Genomic DNA, 14,369 nt, shown 5'->3' with positions numbered 1-14,369 from the left:
CAGTGTGCAGCTGAGACTCCAAGGCCTCCGAGGGCCCTGCCTGGCCCAAGGTCACAGCCCCCAGGGAGAGACGCCCTTGGCAGGAGTGAGCAATGGCCAGGCGTCTGCTGCCTCTCAGGCCCCCCAGACCAGGGCTCCAACCGGGATTGGGGTCTGCTCACCCACTCTGAATGCCTCCTGCAGGACTCATTCCCGCTGAGCCTCCAGGAGGAGCTGTCCCCTGCCAGCTGCCACCAAGCCCGGGGGCTGGAGCAGCGTCTGCCAGTCCTGAGGGCGGTTGGGTTTGCTGCTCCATCTTCCTCTCTGTTTTCTCCATGAATTTAATGATGGGAGCAAACAGCTGAGGTTTCCCTTCTCACTTGCACACAGGAGGGGAGGGAGTTTGGAAAAGGTGCAGCTCTCCCCTTCGAGCATCTGTGTGTAGAAGCACCGTGGGAAAACGTGGAATGGGTGACCCACATCGTGGCACGGGAGGGTAAGCTACCACTTGCCGTGCCAGCACTCATCCCAGCCGCTCCACTTCCTGTCCAGCTCCCTGCGAAGGGCTGGGCCCTCTTCTGCTGCTTTCTCAGGTGCACTAGCAGGGAGCTGGACCAGAAGTGGAGTAGCGGAGACTCTCCGGCATGCTGGCATCCTAGGCAGTGGCTTAACCCGCTGAGCCACAACGCCGGCCCCCAGCCCCTGGATTTCCATATCACATGTCACTTTGTTCTTGAACTTTGGCCGTCACTGAGTGTGTTAACCAGAACTCCTTTGGTTGCAAGGGACGTGGGGATGAACAGCGAAGCGCTTCTTGATCTTTATAAACTGCTAAGCTGATCCAGCTTCCAGGCTGGCATCCCACTCCTTCTCCCACTTGGACTCTGCCCCAGAGCCCGTCTGATGGGAGTCGTCCGTGGAAGGGGCCGGGCCAGATATCCAACGCTGGGGCATCGTCCCTGCGGAAGACGCAGGTGCAGAATCAGGTGGGTCCCAGCCTGGGCAGGAGGGAGAGTACCTCTGGCTGCGTGGGGCCCACCTGCGGCCCCCAGGGCAGGAGGCGGTCCCCAGACAGACCTGGGAGCCGTGGCGAGCCCAGCGCTGCAGAGCAACCTCAAGCTCAGCTCCTCTGGCCGCGAACCTAAGTTGGAAGCGACTTATCCGCCAGCAGCCCCAGGCCGGGGGTGTTCAGTGGGATCTCACTGGGGCGTCCGCTCCGCCACCCACCAGAATCCGGGCGGAGAAGTAAGGAGAGGGGGTGCGAGGGGAGGGCCCGCGCAGCCTCTCTGGGCTCTGACAAAAGCAGTCGGCCCGGGACGCTTTCCTTGGCTCCCCACGGCAACAGCTAAAATTACTCCTCGTGCCTCAGAAATTCCGAGGCCACCGCAGCCTCTGCATTCTTAGCCACGGCTGGATTCCTTGTAAATATTATGACTTGGCGTTGTGGGGAGGGCTTCACACGATCCGAAAATGCGCCGTGGAGGGCTGAGCCACGGAGGGGGGTTGCCACGGCCTTGCTGGTGTATTCCAAGCCAGCCTGGGTGCCATTGGACCGACTGGAAGCTGCTGCAGATGTGGGGACCTCAGGTGACAGAGAGGCAGCCTGGGGGCTGGGGGCTGGCGTCCTGCCTTGTCTGTGCCACCAGCCCAGCCACTGCCCCCAGCCCTTGTCTGTGCCGTCCGCCCAGCTGCTGCCCCTGGCCCTTGAAAGAACATTCTGGTGATTTGGGCACACACCGGCGTCTGCTCGCTCACCTCTTTCTGTTCCCTCCTCCCTCCTGATCCTGGAATCCACTCAGCAGCTCCCTGCCCTGCTCAGCCCAGCAGGAAGGCAGCTCAGGGGGCTCCCCAGGGCCCCTTCCCAGCGCCAGATCTCGGGCCACCTGGACCTGCCTGCCACGCCCTGAGGTAGCGTGCTGGGGTCGGGGGAGGCAGTGACCATGGCATTGACGCCCCAGGCCCCCTCCCCTCCTCTGGTTCCAATTCCTACTTTCTCTCCAAAAGGAGGGCAGATGCCTGTGGCTGTGCCCACCACAGCCCTGTTCCCAGGCCAGGGAGAGGTCCACTCAGGCCCTAGCGTGTATGTGTGTGTGCGTGGAGGGGTGGGGGTGGGGGGTGGCGTCTTCTGTCTGCCCATCAGCTCCCCCTGATCCTGCCTCAACCTGGACTGGACCCCATAGGTGGGTCTGCGCCAGCCGCCCCAGGCCTGACTCAGGTGGGCCCATCGGTGAATAAGAGTGGGCCCCTCTGCTCCAGGCAAAGCTGGCTCCAGAGTGCAACCGCTTTGGCAGAGGGTTCCAGCCACAGCTGCTGGGCCGCAGGCTTGCTTTACCCGTGCCCTCCTTGGAACCAGCCCGTCCTGCCTCCCTCCCCACTCCCCTCCCCGACTTCCACTGCTTTGGATTTGATTTTTGTCATTCGTAAAAACAGTCTTGGATGATACAGTGGGCAGGTGAGAGACAGAGAATTCAGACCAATGAGCTCACCTGGGTTGGAAGGCTTCCTGGAGGAGGGGGTACTGAGGCTGAGCACGCAGCAGCAGGACAAGCAGGTGTGGGCAGAGCGGCTTCCCAGGCTGGGGCGGGGGGCGGCACAGCGTGGGTGCGAGCCTGTGTGGTTAGAGAGGAAGTGCCCCGAGGCTGGACCCCGCTCTCCAAGGAGCTCAGGGTTTCTCCTAGGTGCCTCCCAGCTTCTCCACCTGGGTCACTCCGTGGAGTTGGGGAGACCGGAAGCCAGTGCACGAGAGAGATGCCGTCTCCCAAACCAAAGCTGTGTGCCAGGAGCTGAAGGAAAGTATTCTTTACCCTAAAGCAAACCTGGAGCAGAACACAATGTTCCATCCCTCGCAAATATAAAACACACAAAACTTCCGAGAGATTCGCACGGGAGGTGGCTCAGGGTGGCCTGGGGAGCAGGTCTGAGCACCAGGTGGGGCCTGCACTGGGAGCCGTCCCAGGCTCTCTCCTGGGGCTGGCGCTGTGGCGTAGCAGGTTAACCTCTGCCTGCAGTATGGCATTCCAGTTCTGGCTGCTCCGCTTCCCATCCAGCTCCCTGCTGTGGCCTGGGAAAGCAGACAAGGATGGCCTAAGTCCTTGGGCCCCTGCACCCTGTGGGAGACCCGGAAGAAGCTCTGGGCTCCTGGGCTTGGCCTGACCAAGCCTGTGTGATTATGCCCAAATTGGGGGGTGAACAAGCAGATGCACAAACCCTCTCTTTGTCCTCCTCTCTTAAATCTGCCTTTCAAAACAAATTTAAAAAATAATTTTTTTTTTAAACAAAGGCTCTCTGGGCGGGTGTGGCTGCTGTGGGAGCTTCCACAGGGTGGTAGGCATTCTCTCATTCATTCATTCACTCCACAGATACGCTCGTGCGCAGGCCCAAGGGCGAGGCTGGGTGCCTAGTGTTAAAAGGGCAGGCAGGGCCCTCGCTGTCCACACCGACCTCTGGCTTCTCTGTGACGTCTCACCCCCGGGAGTGGCGCAGAGCCTGCTGCTCACCTCTCCATCCCTGCAGCCTGGTACACAGTAGGTGCTCAGTGCCTGTTGGCTGAGTCAGTGACCCCGTCAACCATGGGGTCTGTCGGCCTCTAAGCCTGACCATGGCTGGTGTGCCACCCAGGCTGTTTGCTCCCACGTGTTCTGTGTCAGCAGCAGGGATTGGGGGTTCCTGCGCTTGTGTTCTGCCCACACACCCCTCCCCTGCCCCCCACCAACAGCCACTGCTCTCACGCTGCACCCGAGTGTCCCCAGCGCACGTGGGACTTTCCACCTGCTGTGCAGGACGGAAGGCCCAAGGCCACGTGCTCGGCCTTTTGAGGACCCCTGGGAAGAATCAGCACCCGTAAGGTTGGGAGTTGGATTCCAGGGTCAGAGGATGTGAGTTCAAACCTGGCCGACTTCTCCCCATGGGCCCGGGTTTCCTGCCCGATGAACAGCCATAAGAGGGGCACACGGCTGGGACCCCCTGGAGATACTGGCTATGGGTGGTGCTGTCGGTCCACTCTGTGTGAGCGAGAGAGCCACAGTGTCGCTGGCGCCGGCAGGCACCGACCCCTTGTGGAGACGGGGCCGGGTTGTGTGCACACACTCGCGCTGTCCGTCTCATCAGCTCAGGCCCCACGGGCTAAGCTCTCAGTTGTACAGTGACCCCCCTGCAGGGCCCTGCAGGCAGGAAATGACAGATGAGGAGTGTCAGGTGTTGGGATCTTTGAGAGAACTGGGGACAGGGCACAGTGGGCCTGGATAGAGATGGCATTTCTGCTTGGGGGGTGGGTAAGGAGTCAGCGAGTTCCCCCCAAAGCCAGTACTGGCTGACCACAACACACTCCACAAGTGCCAGGCACCGTGCTTGGTGTTGGCATAAAGCAGGCAGCAGGAGAGAGGGAGACCCTGTCCCAGGAAAACGGTCTGGGGCAGACCCGGGGCAGGCAAGGGCCGCGGTGGCACCTGGGACGACGACATCCATGCACCTGGGGCCAGGCAGAGGATGCCGGGGGGGGGGGGTGCCTGGCGGGGGCTCCCACGCACCCTGGGGAGTGGCACAAAGTGAGATTCCACCCTGAGGAAGAGATGAGGACGGCTCTGCTGTGTGATGTGGGGCCGGCCTCCTCCCCTCTCTGGGCCCTGGAGCCTCTATCTGCAAGCCAAAGGGGTTGGCGCTGCCACGGCCTTGGGCTCTGGCAGCTCTGATGAGGCGGGAGCGGTCCAGAAGCCCCAGAAGCCGAGAGGTCCACGCAGCGGCCTGGAAGCCTGTGGAGTGTGCTCTTTCCCGCTGCGGTCACAGCTGGCGGTCATATCCGTCCATTCACTGGTCACTACAGCAAAACCCGAGAGGCAGGCCCCCCCATAAAGAAAAGAATTTACTTTGGGAGGCTGTGTCTGGTGATGGCCTTGCTGGCAGGGTCCCGAGGTGACGCGGGGATCACGCAGTGAGAGGCAGGGAGCGTCGGTCTCTCTCCTCCTTGTAGAGCCACCGAGAGGATTCAGGCGTGGGGCTCCACCCCAGTGACTTCACCTCCTCACGGCCCAAAGGCCGCACCCAAACACCGGAGCTGGGGCACGTTCCCGCCTTTCAATACTGTGCACGCGTGGCTGGGGGCCAAGGCGCACACGGGAGGCAGGTTCACCAGGGAGGCAGCCCTGCCCCCCGCGCCTGCTCAGCCGATGCTGCCCATGCCTGGGCCCGCTGCCCAGGTCTTGCACACACCTTCCTCCCTCCCCGGAAGGGAGGCAGAGACTCTCCGAGCTACCGAATCATCTGTGCACCCTCACGTTGTGGGCCCTGCCGGGTGCAGAGGCCCGTGAGGCCGGCCTCGAGGACCCCAGGCTGACGGTCCTGCAGCCGGCCCTGGCGCTCCGCATCGGAGGCAGCTCCCAGACAGCGCTCAGCCACGTCTTGGCAAGTGCCACCGGCCTGGGTGGTCTGGCGTCTGAATCAAACCCAGAGGCCAGAAGGAGCCCGGGTTCAGATTGCCACCCACTTCCTGAGCTCCAGGCGAACCCACCCGTGGCGTGGGGAGGAAACAGACCTGCACTTAAAACCAGATGTCAGCGGCTGCCCTGAGCAGTGGGGGGAGCGGAAGCCCCACCTCCCTCCTGCGCCCCTCGGGGTCGCACAGCAGTCTCCGCAGAGGAAGCAACATTTAGCTGGCACCTAAAAATATTGACTGGTGTGTTTTCTTTAAATAGAAAGAAAACTCAGCTTGCTCCACCCCAGGCCTCCTCCTCTGGCTTCCGAGTGGGCGCCCAGGGACCTAACGGAGACTCGCGCGGCCCCTGGGCACTGGGCAGCCCTGGCTCAGGGTTGCAGCCATGTCAGGGCAGGGGCTTGCACGACCTTGAGGGAGGCCTCCTGGGGCAGGTGACCGACTTTTGACCCCCGCAGGACCCCAGAGTGCCTCTCACCCAGAGAGGGAGGGTCTCTAACTCAGGGGACGAGGGGCCAAGGCTGCAGGTGACTGATAACACGAGAACAGGAGGCGCTGATGCCTCGGCCGCCTGGCGGACTGAGGCCTGCTCCGGGGGTGAGGGGCAGGGTTCCGTGCTCTGCGCCCGGGCCTCTGTGGCCGGCTTCCCAGACACACAGGGAAGAGCTCCCTGGGGCGTCCTGCAGCCGGCAGACCCTGCTTGATTCTGAGCCACAAGCATGCGATAAAGCCCGAGGGAGAGACCCTGGGCCCGGATGGGAGCCGGATCCGAGGCAGACAGCTCGGGGAAGACAGCAGAGGGAGCCGGGTGTGCAGTACAGCCCTGAGTGGGCATGGAGGGCCTGGGAGGCCTCTGGCTGTGCACAGGAGCTGGCGAGGGGCTGCCTGCCTCTGCGGTGGGCAGGGCTGGTGCACGACCTAAGCGTTTTGACCAAAATAATGCAAACAACACCTGCTTCCGTAGCCTAATGTTTGTGCCCTCCCCAAATTCAAATGTCGTTGATGTAACCCCTAAGGCTGTGGAGCCCTGGGTGGGGGGGGGGGTGATCAGCCCAGGAGACAGGATTGATGTGTTTATAAAACTCAGGAACAGGATTCGTGCATTTATAAAAGAGACCAGAGAAACTCTGCCTTCCTTCTAGCAGGTGGAGTTACAGCATGAAGATGGACTGTGTTAGGCTACAGCTTCCAGGAGAGAGGCCCTCACCGGAGTCTGCCATGGCCGTCACCTTGGACTTCAGCTTCCAGGAGTGGGAGAGAGGAATTTCTGTTTCACAGCCACTCAGACCATGGTGTGTGTGTGTGTGTGTGTGTGTGTGTAGATAGATATTTTGTTGAGGATTTTTACATCCTTGTTCATGAGAGATGCTGATTTGTAGTTTTACACTCTTTGTTTGTAAAGAAGTATTCATTTATTTATTTGAAAGGCAAAGTTACAGAGAAGAGGAACAGAAAGAGAGGTCTTCCATCTGCTGGTTCACTCCCTGAATGGCTGCAATGGCCTGGGCTGGGCCAGGCAGAAACCAAGAGCCTGGAGCTCCATCCAAGTCTCCCACGTGGGTACAGGGGCCCAAGCACTTGGGCCACCTTCCACTGCCTTCCCAGGGGCATTAGCAGGGAGCTGGACTGGAAGCAGAGGGTGGGGAACTTAAACGGGTGCTCTGACATGGGATACCAGCGCCGTGGGCGGCGACTTAGCCCACTGCACCACAACACCAGCCGTCAGCCCCTGGTATTTTGTTACAGAACCCCGGATGGGACTAAGACACATGCAACTGGTTTTAAAAATATCCCAGTGCAGCAAGCAAAACAGAAATCCCAGCAATTTCCTGTCCCACCCGCTCCCACACCTAACTGCTATGCCCAGGAGGTGGCTAACTACTTCAATTCTTTTTAGCTATCCCTCGGTCACCTGCTACTATATTTCTCAATAGCCTGCTTATACTACTGTTCCACAATATTTTCATTTTTGATATTATCTAAACGTCTACAATCTAAGTGGTCACATGCAATAGCAATAAGACATTGACGTTTGAGCTGGATTATCCGGTTTAAATCCAGCATCTGGCGGAGGTGTTGTGGTGCAGGTTAAGCTGCCAGCATCCCGTTTCAGAGCAACGGTTCCAGTCCCAGCTGCTTCACTTCCGACCCAGCTCCCTGCTGATGCACCTGGGAAGGCAGCAAAGGATGGGCCGAGTGCTTGGGCCCCTGCACCCCTGTGGGAGACCCGGATGGAGTTTCTAGATCCTGACTTTGGCCTGGCCCAGTCCAGCTGTTGTGAGCATTTGGGGAGTGAACCAGCAGATGGAAGATCGATTTCTCTCTCTCTCTCTCTCTCTCTCTCTCTCCCCCCCGTCCCTCCCTTAGTCCCTTATCTTTCACATAAATAAACCCAGCACCTGCTACTTTCTAGCTGTGCAATCCTAGACAAGCCTCTCATCCCATCCACACCTCAATGTCCTTACAATAGCGTTACCCTCATTTGGGGGGCCCGTGATGTGGGGGGCCCTTTGTAGTTGCTCTCTATCATAACCGACACTGGGGCATCCACAGGCCACGCGGAAGGGGAGCCTGGCCCTCAGAGCAGCTTCTCTGCCTGCTGGGGTGGGGGAGTCACAGGTACAGGGCAGGAACACACTGATCACTGGGAAGAATATTCCAGACTTCCCTGGAAGGGGAGCAGCGTAATTCCCAGAATCGAGGCACCACCTTCTTCTTGTCCTTTTATGGCGTCTTCCAGCGGTTGTCATGGTGACCATCAACCATCACAGCGCAGGTGTTCATCAGCGTGGAAGCGAGACCACAGGGTAGAAGCTTACCCAGGCCATGCGGACATTGCCCTAAGCCCTAATCTGGGAGGGTAGCGCCCACCCCTTGGGGACTCAGGTGAGGACTACAGGGGCAACGTGTGTGCACGTGTACCCCCTGCCTGGCCACGCACGACCCCTTGATCAGCGCTGGTGCCCATGGTTAGCAGCAGCCTCGTCCTCTATGAGGGAGGAGAATCAGTGCTCTTCTCCTTCCAACCAAGGGGACTTCAAGGGCTCATGGAAATAGAATTAAAGGGTAAGTTTACCGGGTGCACAAAGCCTTGGAATCCATACACAGCTTTTTCATTATACACATTTTTCTTGACTTTAAACTTTGTTTTTAATTCAAGAGACAGAGGGAGCTCCCATCTATCTCCCATCACTTCCCAAATGCCCTCAGTGGCTGGGGCTGGGCCGGGCTCCAGGCGGGAACCAGGAACCCAATCCAGATCTCCCAACTGGGCGGCAGGAATGTGACTGTCTCAGTCATCACCTGCTTCATAAAGGTTTCTTTTATTTATCTGAAAGGCAAAGTGACACAGAGAGAGGTCTGCCATCTGCTGATTCACTCCCCAAATGGCCGCAATAGCCTGGGGCGGGTCCAGGCCAAAGCCAGGAGCCAGGAGCTTCCTCCAGATCTTCTACTTTTTTGGGTGGCTGGGGCCCAAGCACTTGTGCCATCTTCCACTGCTCTCCCAGGCACCTTAGCAAGGAGCTGGCTTAGAAACAGAGCAGCTGGGGCTCTAATCGGCCTCCAGCATGGGATGCTGGAATAGCAGGTGGTGCTCGATCCACCGCACCGTCACGTCAGCCCCTACCTGCTTCTTCGCAAAGTGCACATCAGCAGGAAGCCAGGTCTGGTGGGGAGCCAGGACTCAAGCCCAGGCACTCTGGTGCGGCATGCCGGCGTCCCAACTCGTGGCTTACCTGCTGAGCCAAATGCCTGCTCCTCTACGGGCTTTTTGAAGACCTCTCACATACATGGATTTCACAGACATCTTTTAAATTTTAACTTCTTTTTAAAATTAATTTTTTAAAGATTTATTTATTTATTTGGAAGTCAGAGTTACAGAGAGGGAGAGAGAGAGAGAGTGCTTCCATTCACTGGTTCATCCTCCAGATGGTTGCAACAGCTAGTGCTGGGCCAGACCAAAGCCAGGAGCCAGGAGCTTCTTCCAGGTCTCCCACATGGGTGCAGGGGCCCAAGCATTTGAGCCATTCTCCACTGCTTTCCCAGGTGCTTTAGCAGGGAGCTGGATCAGAAGCAGAGCAGCAAGGACTCAAACTAGCACCCATATGGGACGCCTACACTGCAGACGGTGGCTTAACCCACTGTGCCACAGTGCCAACCCCTAAAATTAATTTGAAAGGCAGAGAGATAGAGAACAAGACGCACATAGGGAGAGAAACAGAGATCTCCCATGCACAGGTTCACTTCCAAATGCCTACAGCAGTGGAACAGGGCAAGGCCAAAGCCAGGATCTGGGACTCAGTCCAGGGACCCGACTACTTGAGCCGTTACCTTCTCCCTCCCAGGGCCTGCACCAGCAGGAAGCTGGCGGGAGCAGAGCCAGGGCTTGAATCCAGGTATTCCAGTACATCAAGTGGTGTCTCCATTACTACACCAAAAGCCCACTCCAGAATTTCAAAAATTGCTTGCACCAAAGCAAGGCTATACTCCTATTACATTTTCCATGAACTATTTGAAATACCATTCTTTCACAAGTTTGGTTAAATCGATGTTCGCTGTGCCCATCAGCTGGGCCACACAGGGTCCCGGGATTCCTTTTCCTTCCTGCTCCAGTTTTGGTTTTGTTTTTCCTCTAATTAGTTATTGCCTGGTTTTTAAATTTCCTATTGACTGTTCCTATTCCTAACTGACTGCCCTGTCAATGCAATCAAGCACATTAGACCACAGTCAGCTCCACCTCCGGGCCCTGCTGCTCCAACCCAGCTGGACTCTCTCTGAGCAGGGTTTCTCCAAGGGCGAGGGACAGTGAGAAGGGCTTCTAACTCTCTCTCTAGAAAAAGGGATCAGGGCTCCTTGGAGGATCGGCTGCTTCCAGAGTCCAGAGCTAGGGCAGGGACAGGGTTCCGTGGGCCTGGAACATCTTGCTGTGTGGGCATGTGTGGGAGGATGCGTCAACAGGATGCTACAGAGGCCAAGTCAGCCACAATGCGAACCTTAAAATAAATAACCAGCGAAGTGGATCCTAAGCCTGTGAAACAGGAATCCACCCGTCCACACTGATGCAAAGGCACACAGGAAAGTTTGAATCGGAGCCGGTGTTTACACTGCCAAAAGGCCTCCTGGTTACTCGGGGAGAAGGAGTAACTTCTCGAAGGAACAGTCACCGTCGCAGCAACCGTCGCTCACGTCACCTGTACGGGACACCTCGAATCAGCGCCAGCGGGCGGGAGACTGAGAGGAGCCTGGCGTCACTTCTGTGGGCTTCCCACAGACGTGGAGCTGCTCGCCGGGATGCACCGGACAAACGCCGGTCAAAATAAGAAGCAGCAAAGAGCAGGGGCTTGCTCCTGGGGCTGCCCCGTGGGGGTGGTGACGGGGGTCCCCAGGGAGACTAGGGACGCACAGAGGGGACACTCCCCGGTCACACCTGTGGGAAGAACGGGACAGGTTGTGATCACAGTGACACCTGGGCCAGGGAATGGGCAAGGCAAGGAGGGGCTTGTGACAGCTCCTCCCAGATGTCCCTTGTTCGCGGATTGGCAGAGTGTGGGTCACCATTGAGCTGGAGGTGGGGCCAGCAGAGGAGGGGCTGGGTCCTCTCGGCCACCCTGGCTGCCTGTGCCCTCCTGGGCAGCAGAGACGGACAGTAATGGGTTTCTCAGGGGGCCGGGGACTGAGCCCGGATCCCACTGCCGGGAATGGGGTGTCCACGGCACCACTTCCGAGTTTGCTTGGGGTCAGGGGGCAGAGAGGTTTTACACACAGCCTTCTGCTTCCAGACTTGGAAGTCAAAACCAAGGAGAGTTTCTGGCACTTGTTGCCAGCTAATTTTGATGCCTTGAGCCAGGCGTTCACCTCCGTGTGCCTTGGTTTCCACACTCGGTTGTCACCGGGCTTTCTGGGCCATTGCCTCCCACCAGTGCCGACACTGGACGGCCCGTGATTTGAAAGCTGCTCAGCCTGTGTTTCCAGCGGGTGAGGAAAGTGCTGATCCACTCCTGCCTGCCTCTGGGGAGGGGCCTGGGTCCATTCCAGAACCTGGGGACAGGTGGCTCTTTCTCCACGGGGACAAAGCAGGAGAACGGGTCGCTGCTGGGGAGCCCAGCTGGCCTAGGAACACGCTACTGTTGCCTTCCTGCCCTTCCGGCACCCAGGGCTGACGGAGCAGCAGTGGGGAAGTGGGGACATCAGCAGGCCGGCTGGTGAGGGGAGAAACCACCAGGGCTGCTTGGGGCGCTGGCAGGGAGAGAGCCCCACACCGGAGTCCCCCTCTGGGGCCACTGGCAGGGCCAGCGTTTCTCATCCTGGGAAGCCGGGCACCTCCTGTCTTTCCACAGGAGCCTACCTCTGACCTTGACAAACCCCCAGGAGACCCCGTCCTGAAGACACCCCCCCACAGGATGTGGGGCCTGGGGGTGTCCACCCGCAATGCTCCCACCACTTCCCTCCCTGCTTCGCTCCTTGCTGTAGCTTTGTTTCAGAAGTTTGCTCAAGCAAATGTCTGCATTGATTCAGCAAATATTGATTGAGGACAGCGGGAGATTATATTACTACTAAGAAAATATTTACCACTGCCCTCCCCTACCCGGCCAGTTCCACACAGCGGATCTGTGTCCTTCTCTGTCCCGTGGCCTGGAGCTCAGACACATGACCTGGCCACTGCCAGGGTAAGAGCTCCCCTGTGTTACCATCACCCCCTACCTCCCGCCCAAGCCCCAAGATGAACATCGGCAGAGCTGATCTGTGAGTGGAGCCCAGGCAGTCCCACAGCCCAAGGCCAGGGTCACCGGCGGACCGGTGATTGCAGCTTGGAGCCCCTGAGTTTGGAAGTGGCTTGTCGGGCAGAGATGGCTGATGCCAGGGCCTCCGGTGTGCCAAGGTGCAAGCTGAGCCTTGGGGAGTCCAGGGAAGCAAAGAGCCCCTCCTGGAATGCACAGGGTGGGGAGCTGCAGATTCATGGAGGAGTCAGAGGAGGGAGGGAGAACTCGCCCAGGTCCGTGGGAGAGCTTGCAACAGACACTGATCAGGCTGGGAGGGACGAAAGCCAGAGCAGGAGCGGAGACAGGAGCAGGGATGGCCAGGGAAAGCAGGTAAGGAGCTGGGTGGAGCCAGGAGAGGCAGGAGAAGGTATCCTGGGAGGCGGGAGGGGCCGCCGCAGAAGCCATTCCACTGAGAGCCTTGTGGGCTTCTTGCGACTTCTGGACTCTGTTTCAAGAGCGGTGGGTGGGGGTCCATGTTGCACAGATTCCCTCTGTGCTGAGCAGGAAACAGATGGGAGGGGCCAGGAACCCTGCTAGCGGATGGGGTGGGGAGGCTGGGCAGCCACTCGAGTGAGAGGCGAAGGTGGCTTGTCTGTGTTTCCTGGGGCTGCCAAGGTCAAGACCAAGGTATCTGCAGGGCCATGTTCTCTCCAAAGGCGCTGGGGGAGGGGTCCCTCCAGGGAGCCCCCAGTGTCCACAGCAGCCAACAGCCTGTGCTTGGCATCCGTCCCCTGCCCAGGATTTCTCTGGGCATCTGTGTCTAAATCCCCCCCCGACTCAGGACGACTCCTGTGGTCAGATTGGGGCCCACGCTCTCCAGTGTGACCGCACCTTAACTTGAGTACAAGGTCACACTGCCAGGTTCCTAGTGGACAGGAATTCTGGAGGTGCACTATTTAGCCCAGCACAGCGTGGAGAGATCTTAGGGGGCCCCAGCTGGGGCCGTCGGGCACCCACACTTCTCTCAAGCTCCCTGTCTGACCACAGAGCAGCTCCCTGGGGCTGCTGTCTGCGCCTTCCCCTGTCCTGGGGCAGCCGGGCCATTGTCCCCTCAGGGGCTGGGATGGCGCACCCTCCCTTGTCTTTGCCACTCGATGCTGCTGATAGCGGGATTTCCAGTAACCCTGGGTGCAAGTCCTTGTTCTGCCACTCACTGGTTGGGCAGCTCTGGATGAGCTCCCCCTGCGTAACTGGAGAGAATGACAGCACCACCCAGGGAGGGTCGTATAGACGGCACGGACAAGCACAGAGCAGCAGGGCGCCTGGCACCTGGGAAGTGTGGGTTTGAAAAGGTTCTGTGTTTGTCACACGGGTTTGGCACCTTCATTCTTCCTGCTTCAATCTGAACTCCCCTTAAAGGAAGAGTCAGGATGACCCGGGCGGGGCGGGGGGGGGGGGAGCCACCACCAGCTTCCCGGCCACAGGTGCCAGGCTCCATGCAGAAGCGGGCGGGATGGCTGCTCGGAGCGCCCAGGGGTGAAACAGCATGGGAGCTGACCTGGTGTCTGTCTCCACACTGATCCCTCTGTCCTGTGGGGTCACAACTAACTCTACAGGACACAGGCAGGCATGAGATTGGTGCCCTGCGCATGCTCACCGAGTAAGGGGGCAGCAGTCCGCTGGCTGGGCACTGGGGCAGATCCAGAGGTGAGGGCGGCACAGAGGTCAGACCTGTGAATCCAGATCCATGTCATAGTGTCCACCCAGCACAGCCACGGTGTCCACCCAGCACGGCCACAGTGTCCACCCAACACGGCCATGGTGTCCACTTAACAGTCACAGTGTCCACCCAACACAGTCACGATGTCCACCCAACACAGCCATGGGGTTCACCCAACATGGTCACAGTGTCCACCCAACACAGCCATGGTGTCCACCCAACACGGCCACGGTGTCCACCCAACATAGCCACAGTGTCCACCCAACACGGCCATGGTGTCCACCCAACACGGCCACGGTGTCCACCCAACATAGCCACAGTGTCCACCCAACATGGCCATGGTGTCCACCCAACACAGCCATGGGGTTCACCCAACATGGTCACAGTGTCCACCCAACACAGCCATGGTGTCCACCCAACACGGCCACGGTGTCCACCCAACACGGCCACGGTGTCCACCCAACATGGCCACGATGTCCACCCAACACAGCCATGGTGTCCACTCAATGCAGACATGGTGTCCACCCAACATGGCCACGGTATC

The sequence above is a fragment of the Oryctolagus cuniculus genome, chromosome 7 (genome assembly GCF_964237555.1).
Source record: "Oryctolagus cuniculus chromosome 7, mOryCun1.1, whole genome shotgun sequence".
Lineage (NCBI taxonomy): Eukaryota > Metazoa > Chordata > Mammalia > Lagomorpha > Leporidae > Oryctolagus > Oryctolagus cuniculus.
Note: the sequence above shows the minus strand (reverse complement) of the source record.